Source organism: Oryzias melastigma, linkage group LG17, assembly GCF_002922805.2.
Source record: "Oryzias melastigma strain HK-1 linkage group LG17, ASM292280v2, whole genome shotgun sequence".
In the NCBI taxonomy this organism is placed as follows: Eukaryota; Metazoa; Chordata; class Actinopteri; order Beloniformes; family Adrianichthyidae; genus Oryzias; species Oryzias melastigma.
In genome coordinates this window covers 6,713,210-6,735,977 of record NC_050528.1, presented here as the reverse complement: position 1 = coordinate 6,735,977, position 22,768 = coordinate 6,713,210, and the positions used below count along the sequence as shown (strand labels likewise).

The following is a 22,768-nucleotide window of genomic DNA, read 5'->3' as shown; positions in this document are numbered from 1 at the left end:
GTAAGCTGAATTTGGCCACTGAAAATGCTAGTGAAGACAGCTGAAGATGTTGAAATTGATAGCTAAAAATGCTGAAGCTGATAGACAGGTAAAACGTTAGCCAAATGTCAAATTAGCCTAAAAAAAACTAAACAAAAAAGCTTAAATTAGCCAAAACAGCTAGCTTGCAACTAAAAAATAGCAACATTTCAGAATAGTCTAAAAAATGTTTAAAAAAGCCTAAGTTAGCCAAAACAGCTAGCATGTAGCTGAAATATAAGCTAAACTCTAAATTAGCCTAAAACAATCTTAGTAAATGTCATGATAATCCAAAAAACTAGCAGAATGACAATTTTTTAAACTTTAAAACCGTAACTTTTTAACATATTTATGAACTAGATATATAGCATTACCTGCAATAACGCTAGTGTGAAAGCTGTAAGCTGAATTTGGCCACTGAAAATGTTAGTGAAGACAGCTGAAGATGTTGAAATTGATAGCTAAAAATGCTGAAGCTGATAGGCAGGTAAAATGTTAGCCAAATGTCAAAATAGCCTAAAAAACTAAACAAAAAAGACTTTGGTTAGCCAAAACAGCTAGCATGTAACTTAAAAAAAAAAGCAAAACTTCTAAATAACCTAAAAAAGTGAAAAAAGGGTAAATTAGCCAAAACAGCTAGCTTGCAACTAAAACAGAGCAACATTTCAGGATAGTCTAAAAAATGTTTAAAAAAAAGCCTAAGCTAGCCAAAACAGCAAGCATGTAGCTGAAATATTAGCTAAACTCTAAATTAGCCTAAAAAAATCTTAGTAAATGTCATAACAATCCAAAAAGCTAGCAGAATGACAATTTTTTAAAGTTTAAAACTGTTACTTTTTAACCTAATTATGAACTAGATATATAGCATTTGCTGCAATAATGCTAGTGTGAATGCTGTAAGCTGAATTTGGCCACAGAAAATGTTAGTGAAGACAGCTGAAGATGCTAAAATTGATAGCTAAAAATGCTGAAGCTGATAGGCAGCTAAAATGTTAGCTAAATGTCAAATTAGCCTCAAAAACGAAATAAAAAAGACTTTGGTTAGCCAAAACAGCTAGCTTGCAACTAAAACAGAGCAACATTTCAGAATAGTCTAAAAAATGTTTAAAAAAAGCCTAAGCTAGCCAAAACAGCTAGCATGTAGCTGAAATATTAGCTAAACTCTAAATTAGCCTAAAAAAATCTTTGTAAATGTCATAATAATCCAAAAAACTAGCAGAATGACAATTTTTTAAACTTTAAAACCGTAGCTTTTTAACATATTTATGAACTAGATATATAGCATTACCTGCAATAATGCTAGTGTGAATGCTGTAAGCTGAATTTGGCCACTGAAAATGTTAGTGAAGACAGCTGAAGATGCTAAAATTGATAGCTAAAAACGCTGAAGCTGATAGGCAGCTAAAATGTTAGCTAAATGTCAAATTAGCCTAAAAAACTAAACAAAAAAGACTTTGGTTAGCCAAAACAGCTAGCATGTAACTTAAAAAAAATAGCTAAACTTCTAAATAACCTTAAAAAAGTGAAAAAGCCTAAATTAGCCAAAACAGCTAGCGTGTAAATATTAGCCATTCTTTTGATGCATTTTAAAAGCGTTACCAGTGTTCTCTTAAATTTGATGATGCCGTTTTAATCAAAAATTAAAAAACAGTAATATTTGAGGACCTAGTTTCTGCAGAGCGGCAATAGTTCATTAGAAATACCCTGCCCCTCTTCCCCTCCAATTGGCTGAGAGCTCAAAGAAAGGAGCTTGTGTGACATCACAAATACGCTCGTTTTTAAACGTCATTTTTTTCGTCTGCGCCTGATTCACAACAATTTGAATAAAAAAAAAATACTCATAACTACCACCTTATTTTCTTTATTTATGTCCTCCATCATTAGAAACACGAGTTTCATCAGAGTGGGACTTTAACTCATTACGAGTCACTTTAACAAAATCCTAACCCTGTTCAGCCTCACAGTAAAATATATTAAAACGAGCAACTTCTGCATTATAACAACACCCAAACACTTTTATTTTTTCCCCTCAAGGAGAAAATAATTGTTCAACTCTCTTTTTTTCCTGCTGTAAAACAGCACTTCTGTGTCAGGAAAGCTTGCAGTTATTATCTTTATGATTATTATTTTATTAACATTAGAATCCGAGGCTGCAGAGTAAGCTGTAAACACAACAATGACACATTATGGCCTCGTGTTTTCATACAGTTTTTGCAAACAAATACCTAATTACGGATGCTGCAGATCCACACGGAATTATCACTCATTTGGAGACCCATTTCTGGCCAATATCCACTCACTTTTAGCTCGACTGCAGACTCCCAAACTCCTGAGGGAAATATCTGCCTCTTAATCTGCTAAGTGCTGCATTATTAGCTACTCACTAAATTTGTCTGGTGTTTGATGGCGGGACGCTTCTCCTGCAGATTATTTTTCTGGGGTTTGAGAGCCGCGATAAGACTCTTTGTTGTGTTTTAATTTGTGTTTACTGCTCTGGTGATTTCTCATAATATATGGCATCTTCTGCACATTCACACCAAACTCTACGGCGGAGTGTTAGGGCCTCTACAAAAATAAAAAAAAGATGCATTTACAAGAATAAAAGTTGTAAAATTATGAAAAGAAAGTTGGACTAAGTCCTAAAATTATGAATAAAACAGTCAATATTTTACAATAACAAAGCTATTTCATAAATTTAGAATTAAAAAGATTAAAGTCTTCCATTTATGAAGTCTGTATACTAAGAAAATATAATTAACAAGAACCAATATTGTGTTATGACCGGTCTCTGAGAGACATCGTTAGCAGTTCTTTCAGGATTGGCTTCATATATAAGGAATACTACGTATTTCAGCGAGTCAACACTGTTTTATTTTAAATATAAGGACATAAAAAAGACATAAATGTCTGCATTGATGGATTTATTCATCATATACTGTGGATCAAGACTTGTACAGTCAACTAGATTTTTCTTAAAAACATTGTTGTCAAATTGTGACTTTTTCTCATAAGTATAAAAGTTTATTTAAAAAAAAAATTTCTCACAAATTTAGTACTTTATTCTCAAAAATTTACAACTCTTTATTTCATAAATTTACAACCTCATACTTGTAAAATTTAGTCTTTTTTCTCTTGAATTTACAACTTTATTCTTGTAAAATTACAACTGTTTTCTCAGAATTTTTCAACTTTTTTCTTATATAATTGATTTTTTTTCATAAAATTAGGAGTACTTCTTCAAAAAATGTTGACTATTTTCTCATAAATAACATTGAATAACTTTATTCTCGTAAAATTATGACTGTTTTGTTGTCATTTAATGACTTTTTTATATATAAATTAGGAACTTTGTTCTCAAAAATTTACAATTTTTGTCCCATAAAATTGCGACTTTATTTTTTTTTAATTACGACTGTTTTCTTATCATTTTACAACTTTATTCTCATAAAATTGACTTTTTTTCATAAATTTACAACTTTATTCTCAAAATTTTGTAACTTTTTTTTAAATTTCTGACTTTATTATTAATAAAATTACAACTTTTTTCTTTTAATTTTAAAACTTTATTCTCAAAAAAATTTACAACTTTTGTCCCATAAATTTGAGACTTTATTTTCAGAAAACTGCGACCGTGATCTTATAATTTTACAATTTTATTCTCATAAAATTTTGACTTTTTTATGACTTTATTCTTGTAAATTTTAGGCTTCTTGAATTTACACCTTCATTCTTGTTAAATTACAACTGTTTTCTTATCATTTTACCACTTTATTTTTGTACATGTATGACAGGTTTCTCATAAATGTACAACTTTATTCTTGTATATATACAGTTTTTTAATTATTTTGTGGTGGAGCTAAAACTTCTTTGTAAAATTCAGCTCAATACATGTAATTTTTTTTATATAGTTGCAAACGCAGTAGTTGACAAATAATTAGATTTAATTTTTACTTGATCAGTGATTCATTTACTCCTACTTATCAAATCTAGCAGTTTAAATAAACATTTTAAATCAAAATTGTTCTGCAACGTTGGTAAATATTTAAAAAAAACACATATTCTCATAAAATTAAAGATTTTTTTCTCACAATTTTATGACTTAATTTTTGTTAAATTACACTTTTTTCTTAAAAATTTATGACTTTATATTCCTAATATTTTGAATTTTTTTTCTCACAATTTACTACTTCATTCTTGTAAAATTGTGACTTTTTCTCATTAATTTACACATTTATTCTTGTAAAAATATGATTTTTAAAAAATAAATTTATGACTTTACTCTCTTAAAATTACAACTTTTTTCATAGTTTTTACATCTTTATTTTTGTTCATTTAAATGTTTTTTTATTTTTATTTTGGCCCTAATACTCCATAGTAAAATTCAGATTATGTATATCATATTCTTATACATTTGACAAATAATAATTAGATTCAGTTTTACCTTAATCGTGATTATACTTCAATGAGTTGAGCAGCTTCCATAAACATTTTAAATCTAACTCATTCTAAATCATTGGTACATAAAACATAAAGTAAAAGTAAAGTTTCTGATTTAAGATTAAAAATCATTTTTTCGTGCCTTTTGTCCAGATTTTTGTGCTGAATTGAGGTGAAAATGAGCCTTGGACTGAACATACATTCTGGAGGCCTTGATGGGTTTCCTGCCTGTTTTGAGTTTAGTCATTTTTTCCAGTATTGGTTTCCATTCATTTGTCAACCCACTCTCAGCTTGTGTCTTGGTTTCAATAGAAAGCATCGATCTACAGCTTTTCTACTGGGAAATAGGAACTGGTGCGCTTCATTTTCTTGTTTTGTTTTGCATAATTGCTTTTTCAAGCTTCCCGTAACTTGTGGAGAAAGAGTCGGGGTTTGTTATTTAAGAGTATGTCTCACCAAAAGCGAGATTGTTTTGTAGATTTTAACATCCAGGTTCTGACAAATAATAAAAATTGCACAATTGAAGTAACATTTTGGTTCTGAAAACAGAAATAACGTAAAGCCAGGGCTGAATTTCTGCACGCTAACCAGAGCCATCGACCAACACTGGAGGAGTTTGCTCTGCTGGTTCTATTGTAATGCAAACAGCGGGGCCATGAGAGTGCAGAGGGAGTGGATCTGAACAATGATGAGAGCACACGCAATAAGACACAGGACAGCTGTCAGGGTGAGGGAGAGCTGAATTACAGATTAAGGACTAAAACTGAGCTCATGTGAAACAAACTGCGATTCAGATGAAGGATCGCCATAATTTAGGTCAAAGAAATTCAGATTTTACTTTCCTTTCATACGTTTTGAGCAATTAAAAAAAAAAAAATCGTCAAGAAATCTTCAAAAGTTCTGTTTATGCTGGCTGGGATTTAACACAAAGGGTTTATGTAATCTGAATCCACTTGAATTTTTGAAAGGACACATGTGCTTCACTTTAAAGAGCAGTCATCTAAAACCTAATGGGCTGTGAACGTTCTGCCTCATTCGGTCTATTAATTGTTGCTTGAAGGGCTAATGGTTATTTCCTAACCGATGCAATTAATATGATTCATTCCTAACTTGGTTACCCTCTAAAATATTAGGGACAAAATAAAGAATGGCTGCCCTGCAGAGCCCGGTCCTGCTGAAACAAAAGTTTTAACGCTTAAAACGATCACATATAAAAGCCTTAAAGACCCACTTCAATGAAAATTGTGTTTTTAACAGGTTTTTGGATGAAGAAAACTAAGTTTAAAGTGTATTTCTTTATTAAAATTGTTGCTAATCTGGAGGAGACGAATAATTACAGTTTAAATATTATCATTTTTGTGTTTGTTTTCCTCATCCGAGCTGGCATCTGCTCAAACTATTCAGCTGGATAGCTGCAATATTTTTTTTTGCACCACTTATGAAAGGTTGTAAGCAAGTGGGAGAGTCTGGGTGATGGGAAAGGGGGATGGTCTGCGTTTTTGGCCCTGCCTCCTTAATTTTTAAGGATCTGGCGCTCTGCCGACAAATAGAATCCAAATTCTTCCCCTACTGCTTCTCCCTAGCCCTACGTTTAGCCCTACGTTTGGCCCTCCAAACGGACAGATATGGAAAAATGGTCTCTTTAAAATCAGAAGACCCTCCTACTTGATGACATCATCATGCACGTGCAGCGCAGCTTTACAGTCTCATCAGATGCACGTGAGAAACCTGTTCATCGGTCTTTAAAAAAGTAAGCAGCTGGATCTTTTTCTCCATTTGAAAACGCGACAAGATCCATTTTTATTTTTTAGTAAATGTGAATTATGTGAAGTATTTTTGGCTCGAACAAAAGCAAAATATAAAAAAACTATCACATCTCAAAATGGGATTTTTATTTTTTGTTTGTACCTTTTACCTTTAGTAGAGGCCAAATTAGCGAAAAAAAACTTAGTTTGTTGCTTAATTACTATATAGCAGAACTCCAAATTAGCAAAAAATTCCCCAGTAAATGAAATTAGTCAAAAATGTTAGCATGTTGCTAAAATAAAAGCTAAACTCTAAATTAGCCTAAAAACACCAGTAGATAACGAAATAGTAAAAAATGTTAGCCTATTGCTAAAATATTGGCTAAACTCCAAATTAGCATAAAAAACTAATTAGAGGCCAAATTACCTCCCAAAAAATGCTAGCTCGTTGCTCAATTACTAGCTTAACTCCAAAATAGATTAAAATTCCTCAGTAAACTAAATGAGTCAAAAATGTTAGCATGTTGCTAAAATAGAAGCTAAATTCTAAATTATCCCAAAAAAACTTGAGTAGATAACAAATTAGCTGAAAAAAAATCAGCGTTTTGCTAAAATATTAGCTAAACTCCAAATTAGCATAAAAATAATCACTAAACTAAATTAGTCAAAAACGTTAGCATGTTGCTAAAATAGAAGCTAAACTCTAAATTAGCCTAAAAACACCAGTAGATAACAAAATGGTAAAAATGTTAGCTTATTGCTAAAATATTGGCTAAACTCCAAATTAGCATAAAAAACTAATTAGAGAGCAAATCACCCAAAAAAATGCTAGCTCGTTGCTCAATTACTAGATTAACTCCAAAATAGCCTAAAATTCCTTAGTAGACTAAATGACTGAAAAATGTTAGCATGTTGCTAAAATAGAAGCTAAATTCTAAATTATCCCAAACAAACTTGAGTAGATAACAAATTAGCTGAAAAAAATCAGTATTTAGCTAAACTTCAAATTAGCATCAAATTAAATTATTCAAAAACGTTAGCATGTTGCTAAAATAGAAGCTAAGCTCTAAATTAGCATAAAATTAATCACTAAACTAAATTAGTCAAAAACATTAGCATGTTGCTAAAATAGAAGCTAAACTCAAAAGTAGCATAAAAATCCCCGTAGACGACAAGCTAGCAAAAAATGTTACCATGTTGCTAAAACAGAAGCTAAACTCTAATTTTTTTGAAAATTACTATTATTATTATTTTTTCTTTAGCCACCATGGAGAGGTAAAAGAGCCACATGTGGCTCCTGAGACGGAGGTTGCAGACCCCTAGGCTAAGAGGAAAATCACAGTAAAGAGGAAAACAGAAATGCTAGCTTAGCGTTATACAATTTCGGACTTCCCTACCTCTACAAATGCCGCTTGGAGGGATAGGGAAACAATTCAGATTTGGTTAAACTATGTCCTAACGACACATTTTAGCATAAACCTTTAAAAAATAAAAGACCACTGGGAACAGTTTCAAAATAGATCAAAAGATGATGTTTTTAGATCCACCAAGAAGACACTGTTGATTCATTCTCTTTTGGTCAGTTAATTAACTTATCCACAACCTCTAGTAACCACAAACTGACCACGAAGTTTACTCGTCTGCAAACGCTTTAAAAAAACCCAGAGTTAATAATTGCAGCAGAGCTGAACACGTGTTTTGACACAATGAGGAAAAAGCCGAGCCAGACTGCTCTGCGTCTAAGCCAGCACACCTAACCTCTCAGCGCTGGAAAAACACCGAAAAGGCTTTTATTGATGCAAAGCTTCTCTCCGCTGCCAAGTTTTCCTTGTGCTGTGGCGTAGAGGATGCATGCTTCTTTTTATTTTATTTTCAGCCTCCTGCCTCCGTTTGTTTCCTCCTCCAGTACATCATTCCTTTGGGTGTTTGTGCGGTGTCCCCTAGTTACTGGATGAGAGACCGTGCAGCTCAGAGAGTTAAAAGCCTGCCCTGTCCCACTCATAGGAACAAGACCATCAATAATTCACCTTCATCGGGAAGCATTATCTAACAGCCTTATAAAATTTTAAAGATTGTGGGTGACAACATGGAACCATGAAGAAAGTGCCTCGTAAGAGAACACTCCAGGTAGCAGGAATGCTGGGAACAGATATATCAGAGTGCCTGCAGTGACTGGTTACAAAGACAGACACCTCTTTGAGTTAAAAGACGGCCAATGAGGACGGAGCGCCCGCTCTTTGTGGCCGGAGGTGCAGACGTTTGCTCGGCCGTATTAGCGGCCAGCCTCATTCTCGCTGACAATAAAATCCCTCTAAACCAAGATCAATTACTCCCAGCTCCGCTGTAATTAAAATGTCCTAACAAAGGTCTTAGGACAGAAACCGACCCATTGAAAATAAGATCAGAGTGATATCCACAAGGAGAAAAAAAGAAAAGGGGCAATAAAACAGTGTGGCAAGTCCTGCAACAAGAAATGTTTTAGGTTAAAGCACACGAAACTCAGATATGATGCTAATGTGAATCAGCGTAGAATAAAACACATGACACATGTGTCAAGGCCCGGGGGCCGGATTCGGCCCTCCAGGGGATTATATCCGGCCCTCCAGATCATTTTATGTTATTGTTATTAATGGCCCGAGGTTGATTTATTCTGGAATAATATTCCTGCTTTTTTATTATTCATAATTATGTTCAAACGTTACGGCTATAAAGTTTAAAAATTAGCATTATGCTAGCTTTTTGGACTATTTTGGCATTCACTAAGATTTTTAATGCTATTTCATAGTTTAGCTAATATGAAATATCACAATATGCTAGCTGTTTTGGCTAATTTAGCTTATTTTTCTGTTTGTTTGTTTTTTTGTTTTTTTTTGTCAATTTCGGAGTTAAGCTAATATTTCAGCTAAATGCTAGCTGTTTTGCTTAATTTAGGCTTTTTTTCTGTTTTTTGGCTGTCTAGTTTAGCTAATATTTTACTTAAATGCTAGCTGTTTGGGCTATTTTTGGCTTGTTTCCATTTTTCAGGCTATTTTGGAATTTAGCTAATGCTTCGGCTACATGCTAGCTGTTTTGGCTAATTGAGGCTTTTTTCTGTTTTTCAGGATGTTTTGTTTAGCTAATATTTCAGCTACATGCTAGGTGTTTAGGGTATTTTAGGCTTGTTTCCGTTTTGTTTTTTTATTTTTGGTCTATTTTGTTTAGCTAATACTTCACCTTAATGCTAGCTGTTTTGGTTAATTTAGCCTATTTTCCTGTTTTGGTCCATTTCGGAGTTGAGCTAATATTTCAGTTTTAGCTTGTTTCCATTTTTTAGGCTGTTTTGAAGTTTAATTTAGGTTTTTCTTGTTTTGTTTTTTTTTTGGTCCATTTTGCTTAGCTAATATTTCACCTAAATGCTAGCTGTTTGGGCTATTTTCGGCTTGTTTCCGTTTTTTACTGGCTGTTTTGGAATTAGCTAATGTTTCAGCTACATGCTAGCTGTTTTGGCTAATTTAGGCTTTTTTTTCTCTTTCTTTGGCTGCTTTGTTTAGCTAACATTTCACCTAAATGTTAGCTGTTTTGGGTATTTTAGGCTTGTTTCCATTTTTTAGGCTGTTTTGAAGTTTAATTTAGGTTTTTCTTGCTTTGTTTTTTTGTCCATTTTGCTTAGCTAATATTTCACTTAAATGCTAACTGTTTGGGCTATTTTTCTGTTTTTTCTGGCTGTTTTGGAATTAGCTAATGTTTCAGCTACATGCTAGCTGCTTTGGCTAATTTCAGCTTTTTTCTCTTTCTTTGGCTGCTTTGTTCAGCTAATATTTCACCTAAATGCTAGCTGTTTGGGCTATTTTAGGCTTGATTCCGTTTTTTAAGGCTGTTTTGACTAACCTAAGTTTTTTTGTTTGTTTTTTTAGGCTAATTTGGCATTTAGTTAGCTATCAGCTTCAGTGTTTTTAGCTATCAAATTCAGCATCTCCAACTATCAGCACTAGCATCTTCAGCAGCCAAATTCAGTTTACAGCATTCCCACTAGCATTATCACAGGTAATGCTATATATCTAGTTCATAATTATGGTAAAAAGTTACATTTTTTAAGTTTTAAAAATGTAGTTTTAGTTTGTTCAATAAATGTTTATCCTGTTCGGCCCGCGACATAAGGTTTGTTTTGGATTTTGGCCCCTTGTGCGTTTGATCAGGACACCCCTGAACTACACAGTAACAAAAACGCAGCTCATTACTGCAGCCACAGCTACTAAGGCATCAAATGATTTTTTTAGTGATCTGATGCTTGACTGTGCTCTATTGAAGAATGACAGAATGCTTATGAGTCTCCTAATTAAAACTCAGCAGTGGAGTGATTAGCAATCACAACCACACTCTTCAAATATCAAGATCTGATTTGGTTGGCTGATCAACAACAAGGTTCCTTCTCTCGATCCCGCGCTCCCTTTCTCGCCGCACTAAAGATGCCTTTGAAGTGGCGGAAATCAGCACAACTCTGCAAGAAAAGACTCAGCTGAGTTCCGCTTCCATATTTCCTTTTTTACTTTCTTTCTTTCTTTCTTTCTCCTCTCCGCCGGAGTGCCATTTATGTTGCAACACTTTGCTTTGGTTTAATGCTGCCAGTGATCACTAAACAGATTATCCGCTGACACTGATGAACGCCTCACCGGTTCAGTTTCTACAGGACGATTCATCATAGTATTACGCTAAAGTATAAAACATCAATAATATTACTTATGGCGACTACCAAAATGAAACCTGAAGGCCGCTCCCTTGTAGCGCCGACAAGAGACGATCCCAGACATCAAGAGCGAGCAAGATGGCTGACTTCCCTGACACGTTGTGAAAGCACGCTCCATCCTGGGTAATAGATTCTTTTTGTACTGTGACTCCTCTTCCTCCTTATCCTCTGTGACAACGCCTGCCAGTCAAAGCCCAGGGAACGTTCAAGGGCTTTAACAACATCTCCTCACCTTGAAAATAGATTGGCTTCATCACAAGGCACCGGCTGACACCAAATAGACATCAAATGGCTATTAGAGATGGAAGCCCAATAGCCTGCAGATTACAGGTGTTCTTGTGCTTTTTTTTCTTAATGCACACAACAGAACTGGCATTTGAAGCATTCTATCTATACATAAAGACACAACAAGAGCCGGATGCCGTGGGAGGTGACATTTAAGTGTTTTTTATGATTGTTGGAAGGAATCCGCGGGTGAGTGAAGGGAGGCCTGGATGTAGGGTTTAATTCAACCTTTCGAGCTGTTTTGCAAATGTGTCTGTGCTGTTCACGTGGAAGCACTTAATAGGAAAAGCGAGGCTGTCCATCACGTGAACACAGCCCTGCAGATTCCTCATTTGGGCGATAAAAGATGAGTGCAGGGCCTGTGCCAATTCCTTTATTTCCAATTCATCGAGAAATAACAAGGTTACACCCAAACCAAGTGACCACTTTTACATATTTATATGATTCGAGGCGACCGTGATTGAGGAACCGCAGTTTTTAAATGAATTGCACCGTGCTATTTAGTGTTTTAAAGAAGCCTGAAGACAGATGACTTGTCAGATGTAGCTAATGCCGACTAGTCTTTATACTATACACTTCCTGTGACCTGTGCTATGATGAGGCGGATAAAGAACACTATCTTCTGCATCCCCTGAGACGGGCCAGTGTCCTATATGCTAATATAAGCCAACGCTGGACAAGAAGCTTTGAGGGCGGCCCAGACAGCCCACAGGTCAGCGCTAATCTTCTGATATATGGAGCCTAAACACCCGGGACACATCCATCACACACGGCCGACGGCTCCCCGACAGGGACACTCCAAAGGGTTAACACACATCCCAAAGGGACCTCTGATGATCCATCACTCAAGAACTAGCCTTTTTTTTTAGTGGAGCAACCCACGACGACACTGAGGGGGCAGCTTTCCTATCCGAGTGCACACAGAGCCAGTGTGACTGCTGGAGCCGAAGCTGAGAGCCTCTGTTGATCATTAAACATCCATTTTTAAACCAGTGGGGGAAAGTTAACCGTCATCTTAGACGCAGGAGGCTGTGCTAAGAGGGGGGAAATTTTTCTCCCTCGAAAGTAGTTTCTTGACAAAAAGGAACAGTGGGTTAACTGCCTTACAGCACACGACCGTTTGTTCCTCTTTGTCTAACTTAAGAACACTGTAAACAGTCAAAGTGAGGCTTCGTATGAGGCAGGGGTGTCAAACTGATCACACAGGGGGACAAAATCCAAAACACTCCTTAGGATGCGGGGCGAGATAGATGAAAATACTGAAGCTGAAATCACTGAAGCTTGTAGCTGAAAACGCAGAAGCTGATAGGTGAAATCAATGAAGCTGATAGCTGAAAACGCCAAAGCGGATAGCTGAAAACGCTGAAACTGACAGCTGAAAACGGTGGCTGATAGCTCAAATCACTGAAGCTTGTAGCTGAAAACTCAGAAGCTGATAGCTGAAAACACTGAAGTTAATAGCTGAAAATGCTGAAATTGATAGCTGAAAATGCTGAAGTTGACAGTGGAAATCACTAAAGCTGATAGTTTAAAATGCTAAAGCTGATAGCTGAAAACCCTGGAGCTGATAGCTGAAAACGCTGAAGCTGATAGCTGAAAACGGTGCTGATAGCTGAAATCACTGAAGCTAGTAGCTGAAAACGCAGAAGCTGATAGGTGAAATCACTGAAGCTGATAGCTGAAAATGCTAAAGCGGATAGCTGAAAACTGTGGATGAAGTTGATAGCTGAAAATGCTGAAGTTGATAGCTGAAAACGCTGTAGCTGATAGTGGAAATCACTAAAGCTGATAGCGGAAAATCCTGAAGCTGATAGCTGAAAATGCTAAAGCGGATAGCTGAAAACGGTGGATGAAGTTGATAGCTGAAAACGCTGTAGCTGATAGTGGAAATCACTAAAGCTGATAGCGGAAAACCCTGAAGCTAACAGCTGAAAATGCTGACTTGCTGACTGATAGCTGAAATCACTGAGGCTGATAGCTGAAAACGCTGAAGCTGATAGCTGAAAACGGTGCCGTAAGTTGATAGCTGAAAACACTGAAATTGATAGCTGAAAATGCTGAAGCTGATAGCTGAAAAGCCCTGAAGCCAATAGCTGAAAACGCTGGCTGATAGTTGAAATCACTAAAGCTGATAGCTGGAAACGCTGAAGATGATTGCTGAAAACTCTGAAAATGATTGCTGAAAACGGTGGCTGATAGTTAAAATCATTTAAGCTAATAGTTGAAAATGCAGAAGCTGATAGCCAGCTAAAATATTAGCTAAATGCCAGATTAGCCTAAAAAAATTAACATAAAAGATAAAAAAAAACAGCTCGCATGTATCTGAAAAAAATAGCTAAACTTCAAAGTAGCCTGAAAAACTGAATAAAAGCCAAAATTTGCCAAAACAGCTAGAATGTAGTTGAAAAATTTGAAAAACAACCTTAAAATATTGAAAAAGCCTAAATTACCCAAAACAGCTTAAATATTAGCTAAATTCCAAAACAGCCTAAAAAGAGAAAATGTAGCGATCTTTTATTTTGAAATTAAAGTCTCTTCTTTTATTTCCTCATTGGCTCTTTTCCGCAAAAATAAACTTTACTAATATGTTTTTTGGGGGTTTTGATTTAGCGGTCGGAGCAGCCGCTTTAAAACTGTGAACGGGTGATTTTCACCCAAGTAAAAATGTCCTGGATAAACTCTTGAAGGAATGGGTAGACCAAAGGCTAAGTGTTCAACTTAAATATTTTTTCTGGATTTTTTTTTTTTTATATTCCTAATTTTTTTAGCATGTTTTCAGGATCTTCCAATGTTTTTTTTCATGTTGTTGCATAAACCACAGCTGAAAATAATTTATCATGTGTTGACATATTTTTTATGACAAATACTTATTATTGGGTATATTACATTAGGTAAAAGATATCAGGCAAAAGAGATGGCGGAACTTTTTTTTTAGCAAAAGTGTTCTAGGGTTAATAAAGTAGTGTATATATTTCTGTGTGACGTGACATGCGACAAGAATAAGTCGGATGTGATAGAAAATCCAGTAGATTTTCAAAATAAAACTTCCTTCAGAATCAGATTAGAAATAACAAAATCGTTGTTTTCTGAGGCCCAAGGGTTGTCTTAAAAAACAAAAACCTCCTTTTGTGTTTTTCATTTCTTATCTAATCAATGAGAAATGAGCCGTTTCTTTCAAGAATCAAACAAAGTCAAATGTCAGGTTTGCCGTGAACCTCTCACATGCAGCCGCTTCCCCGGACTCCAGAGCGTTCTGCAGCGAGCAGGAGAAAATCCATCTTCCAGAGAGCACTGATGCCAATTACTTCTCTGACAGCAGCCTCCACCGAGCAGAATGCTTGTACCTCTCCTCCTCAGCAGCTTTTTAGTCATTTGAACGAGCGGGCTCAGGCTCAGCGCCGCAGCATGGTTTCCACTCCACCTTTACTTTTTTCTCGACTCCACAAACTTACCACGGTTGCCCCTGCCTGATCCTCCCACACATACAGAATGCGGGCAGCGTGTTCTTTGTTAGAGCTGAGAAACAGAAGAAAACCCCAAATTCCCCATCCAGTATCTCTCTCATGTAAAATCAATCCGATTCCAAAGCCATCGATGATTACTCATCCCTTCCTGTAGCCCCCCTCTCTCTCTGTCCATTTGTTTGTCCAACTTTCCACCACGAGTGAGTTGAAGAAATTGGACAAGACAGCAGTCAGGCCTGCCTTGATAGAAGATGGCAGGTGACGTCTTGCTTTTTCCTTTTTCTTTTTTTTTCCCTCTCCTCCACCTTCCTGCTCTTTGTGCTTCAAACTGGAAAGAGCCCTCCCGCTCCGACCGCTCTCTCCGGGGTTTTGTGATGTTATTTTGGCCAAACAAAGGAAGGAGAGGAAAGAGCGAGCTCCCTTCTCCGGCCTGTTGGGGAGCAGTTGGCTGGCGTTGGCGCCCAGAACCCACGACCATAAAGGGGTCGGATTTAATGGTGATCACGATCTCTGTGTAGTAACCCGTTTACCCAAAGATGATGGCGGGACTAGTCCTCTGCTCAATCGAAATCTGTTTCAGTGGTGTCAAACTTGATCACACAGGGGGCCAAAATCCAAAACACACCTTAGGTCCCGGGCCAAACAGGATAAACGTTTATTAAACACTCTAAAATTACATTTTTAAAACTTTAAAACTGTAACTTTTTAACATAATTATGAACTAGATATGTAGCATTACCTGTGAATTTGACCGCTGAAGACGCAAGTGCTGATAGCTGAAGATGCTGAAATTGATAGCTAAAAACACTGAAGCTGATAGTTGAAAACACTGAAGCTGAAAGCTAAAAAAGCTGAAGTTGATAGCTGAAAAGCTGATTGCTAAGAAAAGCTGAAATTGATAGTTAAAAAAGCTGAAGCTTGTAGCTAAAAATGCTGAAATTGATAGCTAAAAAAGCTAAAGCTGATCACTGAAAACACTAACATTGATAGCTGAAAACTCTGAAGCTGATAGACATCTATAATATTAGCTAAATGCCAAATTAGCCTAAAAAGTTAAAAATGAAAAACCTGGTTTAGCCAAAACAGCTTGTATGTAGCTGAAAACATAGCTAAACTTTAAAATAGCATAAAAACTAAAAAAAAAATGAATTAAAACAAAGCTACTGTGTAAATATTATCCTAACTCTAAAATGGCCTAACACACCCCACCCCCATTTTTTAAAGCCTAAATCAGCCAAAGCAACTATCGTGTAGCTGAAAAATAACAAAACTTCAAAATAGCTGAACAAACTGAAAAAAGCCTAAATCAGCCAAAACAGCTAGCGTGTAAATATTAGCCAACTCCAAAACAGCCTAAAAGACTTAAAAAAAACCAAAAAAACAAACTTAGATTAGCCAAAAAAGCTAGCATGTAGCTGAAAAACTAGCTAAACTTAAAAACAGCCCGAAAAAACTGAAAAAGCCCAAATTTTTCATGATAGCGAGTAAATAATAGTCTAACTCCAAAACAGCCTAAAAAACTAAATAATAATAATTTAAAAAAAATAGCCAAAACAGCCACCATGTAGCTGAAATATCAGCTTCAAACCAAAACAGCCTAAAAAATCTTAGTAAATTCCACAATAGTCCAAAAAGAGAGCAAAATGTCAAATTTTAAAAACTTTCAAACTTTTTAACATAATCTTAAATAACAAAAATACAGAAATATAACTTTTAATATTTTACTCCATAAAAATATATTTTGTCAAAATTGTACTAGTTAGAAATAAGCGGAAAATAACATCAGTCCATTAATAACAATAAATAAAATGATCTGGAGGGCCGGATTCGGCCCCTGCGCCTCGACTTTGACACACGTATTTGATCTTTGAATTTGAAGGATAAATTGTGCAAAAAAGGAGGAAAAAATAGAAATCTATCAAAATAAACAGAGTCTTGATTCTCCAACAAACAACAGCTGCACAAAATTGGAAACAAATATTATCTCTTAGACAGAAAAACAATCAGACACCAATAGGCGCTCAGTGTCGCACAAAGCATGAATGTCTTTACATCTTCACTCAATCAGTGTCAAATTAAACCCTTCAGTTTTCAAGAAGCCACTTGAAAACAAATTCCTCTAGAATGCAGACGGAGATTTTCAGAAACTTAATAATCTATTTTTTTCCCGTGCAACCTTTGATGACATGTTCTGCTCGCGCTGAGGAAAATGTTTCAGCCTCAGAATTCCCCCTTAAAAGCTTTTAGTTTTATTTTTTAATTAAAACATAAAATCCATCTGGTTTCAACACAAACACTCGGTCCTCACACACGCACCGGGCCGAGCGGCGTGTCCAGAACCTCCTCCAGCGACACCAAAACCAGCAAGAAGCCGCCCGCCGCAATGGAGGAAATGTGGCGGCGGTGGTAGTGGTGGGGGGGGCTGGTAGCTCAAGTTCTCCCTATTGAAATGCAGACACTTTGATATGGAAATTGGCAGTTACAAAAAGCTGCTAGAATTCACACTAGTATGCACTGAAACCATTTGCGCAATGTGAGATGAGATGGCACTTCTTTCCTCCCAGAAAGACAAATGGACCAAAAAAAACCAGCATGTCTGGATGGGTGAGAGATGGGAGTCGAGGTGTGGGGGGTTGTTGGTCTGGGAGGGGGGGGGCAACCATTTGTCCCCACCAACCGCACCCCGTCCAATCTGAAGTTTGAAAAAAGTCTTCGAAAACAGAAAATGGAGCAAACTTTTCAACGCTTTTTGTTCCAAAATGGCCGTCCCCTCATCAGAAACGTCCAAATATGAATGAATTTGTTTGGCGTCATGACTTGACAACTAAAAATGTTCAATTTTTTACCTTTTTTTTAACTAAAAAATGTGTTTTTGCTAACAAAAACTCCAGAAATTTCAGAAAAATCTACATAATTTGATTTCACAAATTGTGCCAAATGTTCCCTGACATTTTGAATAAATGTTATTTATTTTGACCCTAAAGTCCGGTGTCGTGCTCTCCAGTGATTCTTACTGAAGTCTCTTTAAAGGACATATCAATAATTAAATCCAACCCTCCAGATCATTTTTGCTATTTTGGAATTTAGCTAATATTTCAGCTACATGCTATCAGTTTTGGCTAATTTAGGCTTATTATAATTCTTATACTGTTTTGAAGTTTAGCAAAGATTCCAGCTACATTCTAGCTATCTTGGCTAAATTTGGCTTTTTAATAAGTTTTTTAGGCTATTCTGGAGTTAGGCTATTTTTTATGTGCTAGCTGTATTGGCTAATTTAGCCTTTTTTTCAGTTTTTCATCTTATTTTGAAGTTTAGGTATTTTTTTCAGTTACATGCTAGCTGTTTTAGCTATTTTCCGTTATTTTTTGTTAAGCTCATATTTCAGCTACATTTTGGCTAATTTAGGTTTTTTATTATTTTATACTGTTTTGAAGTTAAGCAAATATTTCAGCTACATGCTAGCTATTTTGGCTAATTTTGGCTTTTTATTAAGTTTTTTAGGCTATTCTGGAGTTGGCTAATTTTTACATGCTAGCTGTTTTGGCTAATTTAGCCTTTTTTCAGTTTTTCAGCTTATTTTGAAGTTTGGGTATTTTTTCAGTTACATGCTAGCTGTTTTAGCTATTTTGGGTTTTTTTCTGTTATTTTTTGTTAAGCTCATATTTCAGCTACATGCTATCCGTTTTGGCTAATTTAGCCTTTTTCTATCTTTCAACCTTTTTTGAAATGTTGGTATTTTTTTAGCTACATGCTAGCTGTTTTAGCTAATTTAGGCTTTTTTCCGTTGGTTAGGCTATTTTTTGTTAAGCTCATATTTCAGCTACATGCTATCCGTTTTGGCTAATTTAGTTTTTTTATTATTTTATACTGTTTTGGAGTTTAGCAAGTATGTTAGTAAGTTTTTTAGGCTATTCTGGAGTTAGGCTAATTTTTACATGCTAGCTGTTTTGGCTAATTTAGCCTTTTTTTTTTGTTTTTCAGCTTATTTTGAAGTTTAGGTATTTTTTCAGCTACACGCTAGCTGTTTTAGCTAATCTAAGTTTGTTTTTAGTCTAATTTGGCATTTAGCTAATATTTTAGCATGAGCTTTAGCGTTTTTAGCTCTCAATTTCAGCTTTTACACTAGCATTGTCGCAGGTAGTGCTATTTATCTAGCTCATAATTTGGTTAAAAAGTTGCTGTTTTAGAGTTTTAAAGATGTCGTTTTAGAGTGTTCAATAAATGTTTTGTGTGTTTTGGATTTTGGCCCCTTGTGCGACTGACTTTGATATCCCCGCTTCAAAGGAAGACTGAAATGTGGTTCCTCCAGCCCTTAAAAACTAAAGTGTGTGTTTGTGTGTGTGTGTGTGTCCCATCATCACACATGGCTGGCTCAGGTCTGTGAATTATGCATGCTCTGTGAAATGATCTTATTTTACAGCAGCAAAATGGAGAAGTAAATGGAGACAGTAGCATCCAAACGCTGCATGTCTGATTCTTTTCATTTTAAATCTGATTTGGAGATTTCCTAAAAAACAATACTAATAATTCCATAGGAGCCAAACAACTTGATATAAGTTGCGGCAGCCCCCACAAATAACACCATCCTCCACGGGCTGCGTATCGATCTCATCAGTTTCCAGCTGCTGGAGGAGCCCGTGGGCCCGTTTCGTGACATTTGCCTTATTCCATCTTGGGAGTGTAAATAAATGGTATTGATTGGACGAGCAATAACCCAGCATCTCCCCCTGAAAGAGTCAAACATGCGCTCCTGAAGGCTACTTACAGTGCTGTGCCCCAAAAACCCACCGATCCCGGCGTGGCGCGGAGTGGGATCCAATTGAGTTGCGCACCGGGAGGCCCCCCCACCGAAACCTCTTCTGTGTTTGAGAAAGAAGCCAGCAGAAACTAGAGGGACGCGTCCGGGGCTCTGCTGCATTCTTCTTCACAGATGTTGCGGATCCACGAGGCCGGTTTTTGCGCTTCCACGAGCCCGTGCGTCCTGGACCGGACGGGTAGCTCCATGGCAAAAAAAAGAGGGGGTCTGTTCAAAAAGTAACGATCGTTACTTCCCCTCCTCCTCCTTCTCCTCCTCCTCCGCCTCCTCCTTCCAGACTCCTTCCGACAGACTGCATGAAAAGGGAGCACTTCAAGGAGACGAGATGCGCCTCAGTCTGGCTGTGGAGCGCAACTCCGCGCGCCGGGTCGCTCCGAGAGTCCCCGACGGTCTGATGCACGGAGGGGGGAGAGCGGGACTTTTTTTTTTTAGTCCGTCGGTGGGTGCGCTCCCGGTTCCTCCCTCTGCGTCTCATCCACACGCCGCGCAGACAGCCGGACTGGAAGCAAACAAGGCGAGGAGCGACGGCGCACCGGTCCCCTGCTCTGCAGCAGCTGGCTGTGCAGGGCGCCGCGCAAAAGCTGGCGCGGAGCCGGAACGGACCGGACCGGACCGGATCCTCGTTAATTAGGTCCCCGCTTCAGATCTGACGCAGGTGTGAAAGCACAAACAGGTTGCGTTTTCTCCCGGTGATGTAAACAATCCACAAAGTGCTGATTTTTTTAATCAGCTCTTGTTGTGCAAGGCTATTAATTAACAAAAATCCAAAGCAGTTCATGTAAATAAAATACTAATTTTAACCCCATTAAAATTCCAGGAGTGTGGGCAGAGGCTTTCACCTGGATGATTAGTAGGAATCAAAACAGCACATCAGCATAAAAATAACGAGGCTGGAGAAACATTATTCTGACTGGCTGGAGCTGAATCACTTTAGGCTAGAAGGAAGCAGCAACGTGACAAAAATAGATAAAAGAAATTAAATATTACCTTTTGACAAGAAAAAGTCAGTTTTGAAAAATATCTTTCAGAAATTTTAAATGAGGTGCAGTAACTTGTGTGTTTTTCTTTGGATTTTAAGGATTCATTTCAACGATTCGATTCTTATCATAATTTATAGTTGCCGATCCGATTCATACGCGATATTGACTCGTTTTGATTATCTAGCTGTGTTTCCATTGACTGTGAAAGTGCACACATTTGATTTGCAAAAATAAATTTACCAAATCAAACTTTTAAAAAAAAGTGTGCTTGCAGTTGTATAAAAAATGACATATTTGGCAAAATTGCAACAGAAATGCTTTTTTCAAATCAAATAAGTCATGTGACCAACAGCGACAATAGTGCACAAGAGAATTGATGGATCCACAGCTCCTCTGTAAAAACCAAGATTTCATAAAATCTCTTCAATATATATCTAATAATATATATCTGCTGTAAATCAAAGTATTATTCATGGTTTTCTATGACTTATCGCACGAGTTGGTGCGTGTTTAGCGTTCCCCCGTGACTCTTCCAGTTCATCACAAAAACTCGGACAACTCAAGACGCTTGTATGAAATGTTTGAACCCGAAGGAGGCGCTGCGCTGCTGAGGTGTATCTCTGCACAGCAGAGTGAGGCGTAGCTCCCTCAGGAAGGAGGGGGGCGCTCTTCTCTCAAATCCCCTGCATGGAGAAATGGCATCAGCCGACTCAGAAGTGACCGAAAAAATCCTGATATGCTGACGAAGAGAATTGTGGAGAATAATTATCATCCGTGGGAGGTGTTAATTATTTGACTTAGGAGGAAGTGAATTTAAAGTACAGAGAGATAGTCCTCATTTGTGTCATAAATATTATTTAATAAATGTGTTTTTGAACCGTATGAACTTGTAACAGGCATCCTTTGCGTATTCCTCTGGTCTCTAACCCTACAAATAAATACTGTATTCGCATAATTATTACTGTGTAATAGCAAAATTTTATTTGTTTTTATCAAGTTTTGCACATTTGTGTAGCGGAAACACTACATTTTTATTCAAAAATTCAACTATTGTAACTCAGAGATAAATACCTGCTACTACCAATTTTCTAGATTCCTTGTATTTCTTGCAAAATAATCAAGTTTAAATGAATTATGTGTCCAAACAAGAATTAATGGCAAATCTATTTACAGTTTGGCTTCATAAAAGTTCAGCCCACTGTTGTTATTCCACATATAAATAACAAAAACGGGACATTATATGGTCACGTCTTTGCTAAATTCAAAGTGTTTCCACACATTACACCAGGGTTGAGGAAACTTTTTGATTTGAAATCATTCTAAAATTTGACTGAAGAGCCAGATGTGTGGCGTTTTTGGATAATCCCTTTTATAAGAGAAAGAAATAACATAAAATTCACAATTTGCTCATTTTCATTAAGATTAATATCTTTTAAAACAGAACATTTTGGAGTGTTTATTTCAAAACTGTGACTTTTTTGTTCTCATTTTGGTGCCAACTGGGATGATGTCCCCTATAGAAAAACACAAATTTACCGTTGGAATGATCAGAAAAAATCTTGATTAAGAAATTACACATAGAAAAACAACAAATCTAAAAAAAAAAAAAAAGGAAACATGAATGCAGAATAACTTTCTTAGCTTAGACATACAGTTTCTATATTGCACCATCTATGACGAAACACCTGAAATACGGGGAAAATAAACAATAATTAGGATTATCGATAAAGTTTATTCTAGTTTGGCGGTCCAGATTGAATAGTTTAACGTGTGACTGCAGTTTGTCCATCACTGCATTAGACTGTAATGATGGTTTGATCATTTTTTGATGCAATCACATGTTGTGATAATAGTTTTTTCATTACAGTAAAATAAACCGACCATGTCTCAATCCAAATGGTCATTTCCAAAATCGATTATCATTTTGTCTTATTAAAAAAAAGTAATAATAATAGTATATAAGTTTCAGACAGATTGATCTGGTTGGATTGAAAGAAAATAACTCGATAACAACGAAACTTCTATTCTATTTAATTCTTTATATTCTGTGGAACTCGAGAAAATGTTACTTGCAGCACATCTGGCTTCATGGCCGATCCGCGGGTACTTGCTATGTAAAGTGACTGAAATTGCGTTTAAACTTCAAAGCTTTTCACTTAACCCCAATTTCTGAGAGAAACACATCTAACGGTGAACAAAAACGGCTCCCAAACTGCTGGTACACTGACAGTGATGTTCCAGCGTTGCCTCGGAGCAGATGTTGAGCAAACATTCAGCTTTCATCCATATGTTTATGCGAT

The 22,768-nt window shown here is 36.5% G+C and overlaps 1 protein-coding gene across 12 annotated transcripts in view; it reads right to left on the bottom strand.

Moving 5' to 3' along the window:
- Positions 1-20,092, bottom strand: part of LOC112147179 (adhesion G protein-coupled receptor L2) — a 168,723-nt gene extending 148,631 nt beyond the window's left edge. For 9 of the 12 annotated variants that reach the window (XM_024273361.2, XM_024273363.2, XM_024273366.2 and 6 more), the window contains exon 1: positions 19,438-20,091. The gene's annotated coding sequence lies outside the window, so the exon portion shown is untranslated. Of the gene's footprint in view, positions 1-19,437 lie in introns of all 12 variants that reach the window. The other 3 variants (XM_024273374.2, XM_024273368.2, XM_024273369.2) reach the window with 1 other exon arrangement.
- Positions 20,093-22,768: the final 2,676 nt, after the last annotated feature.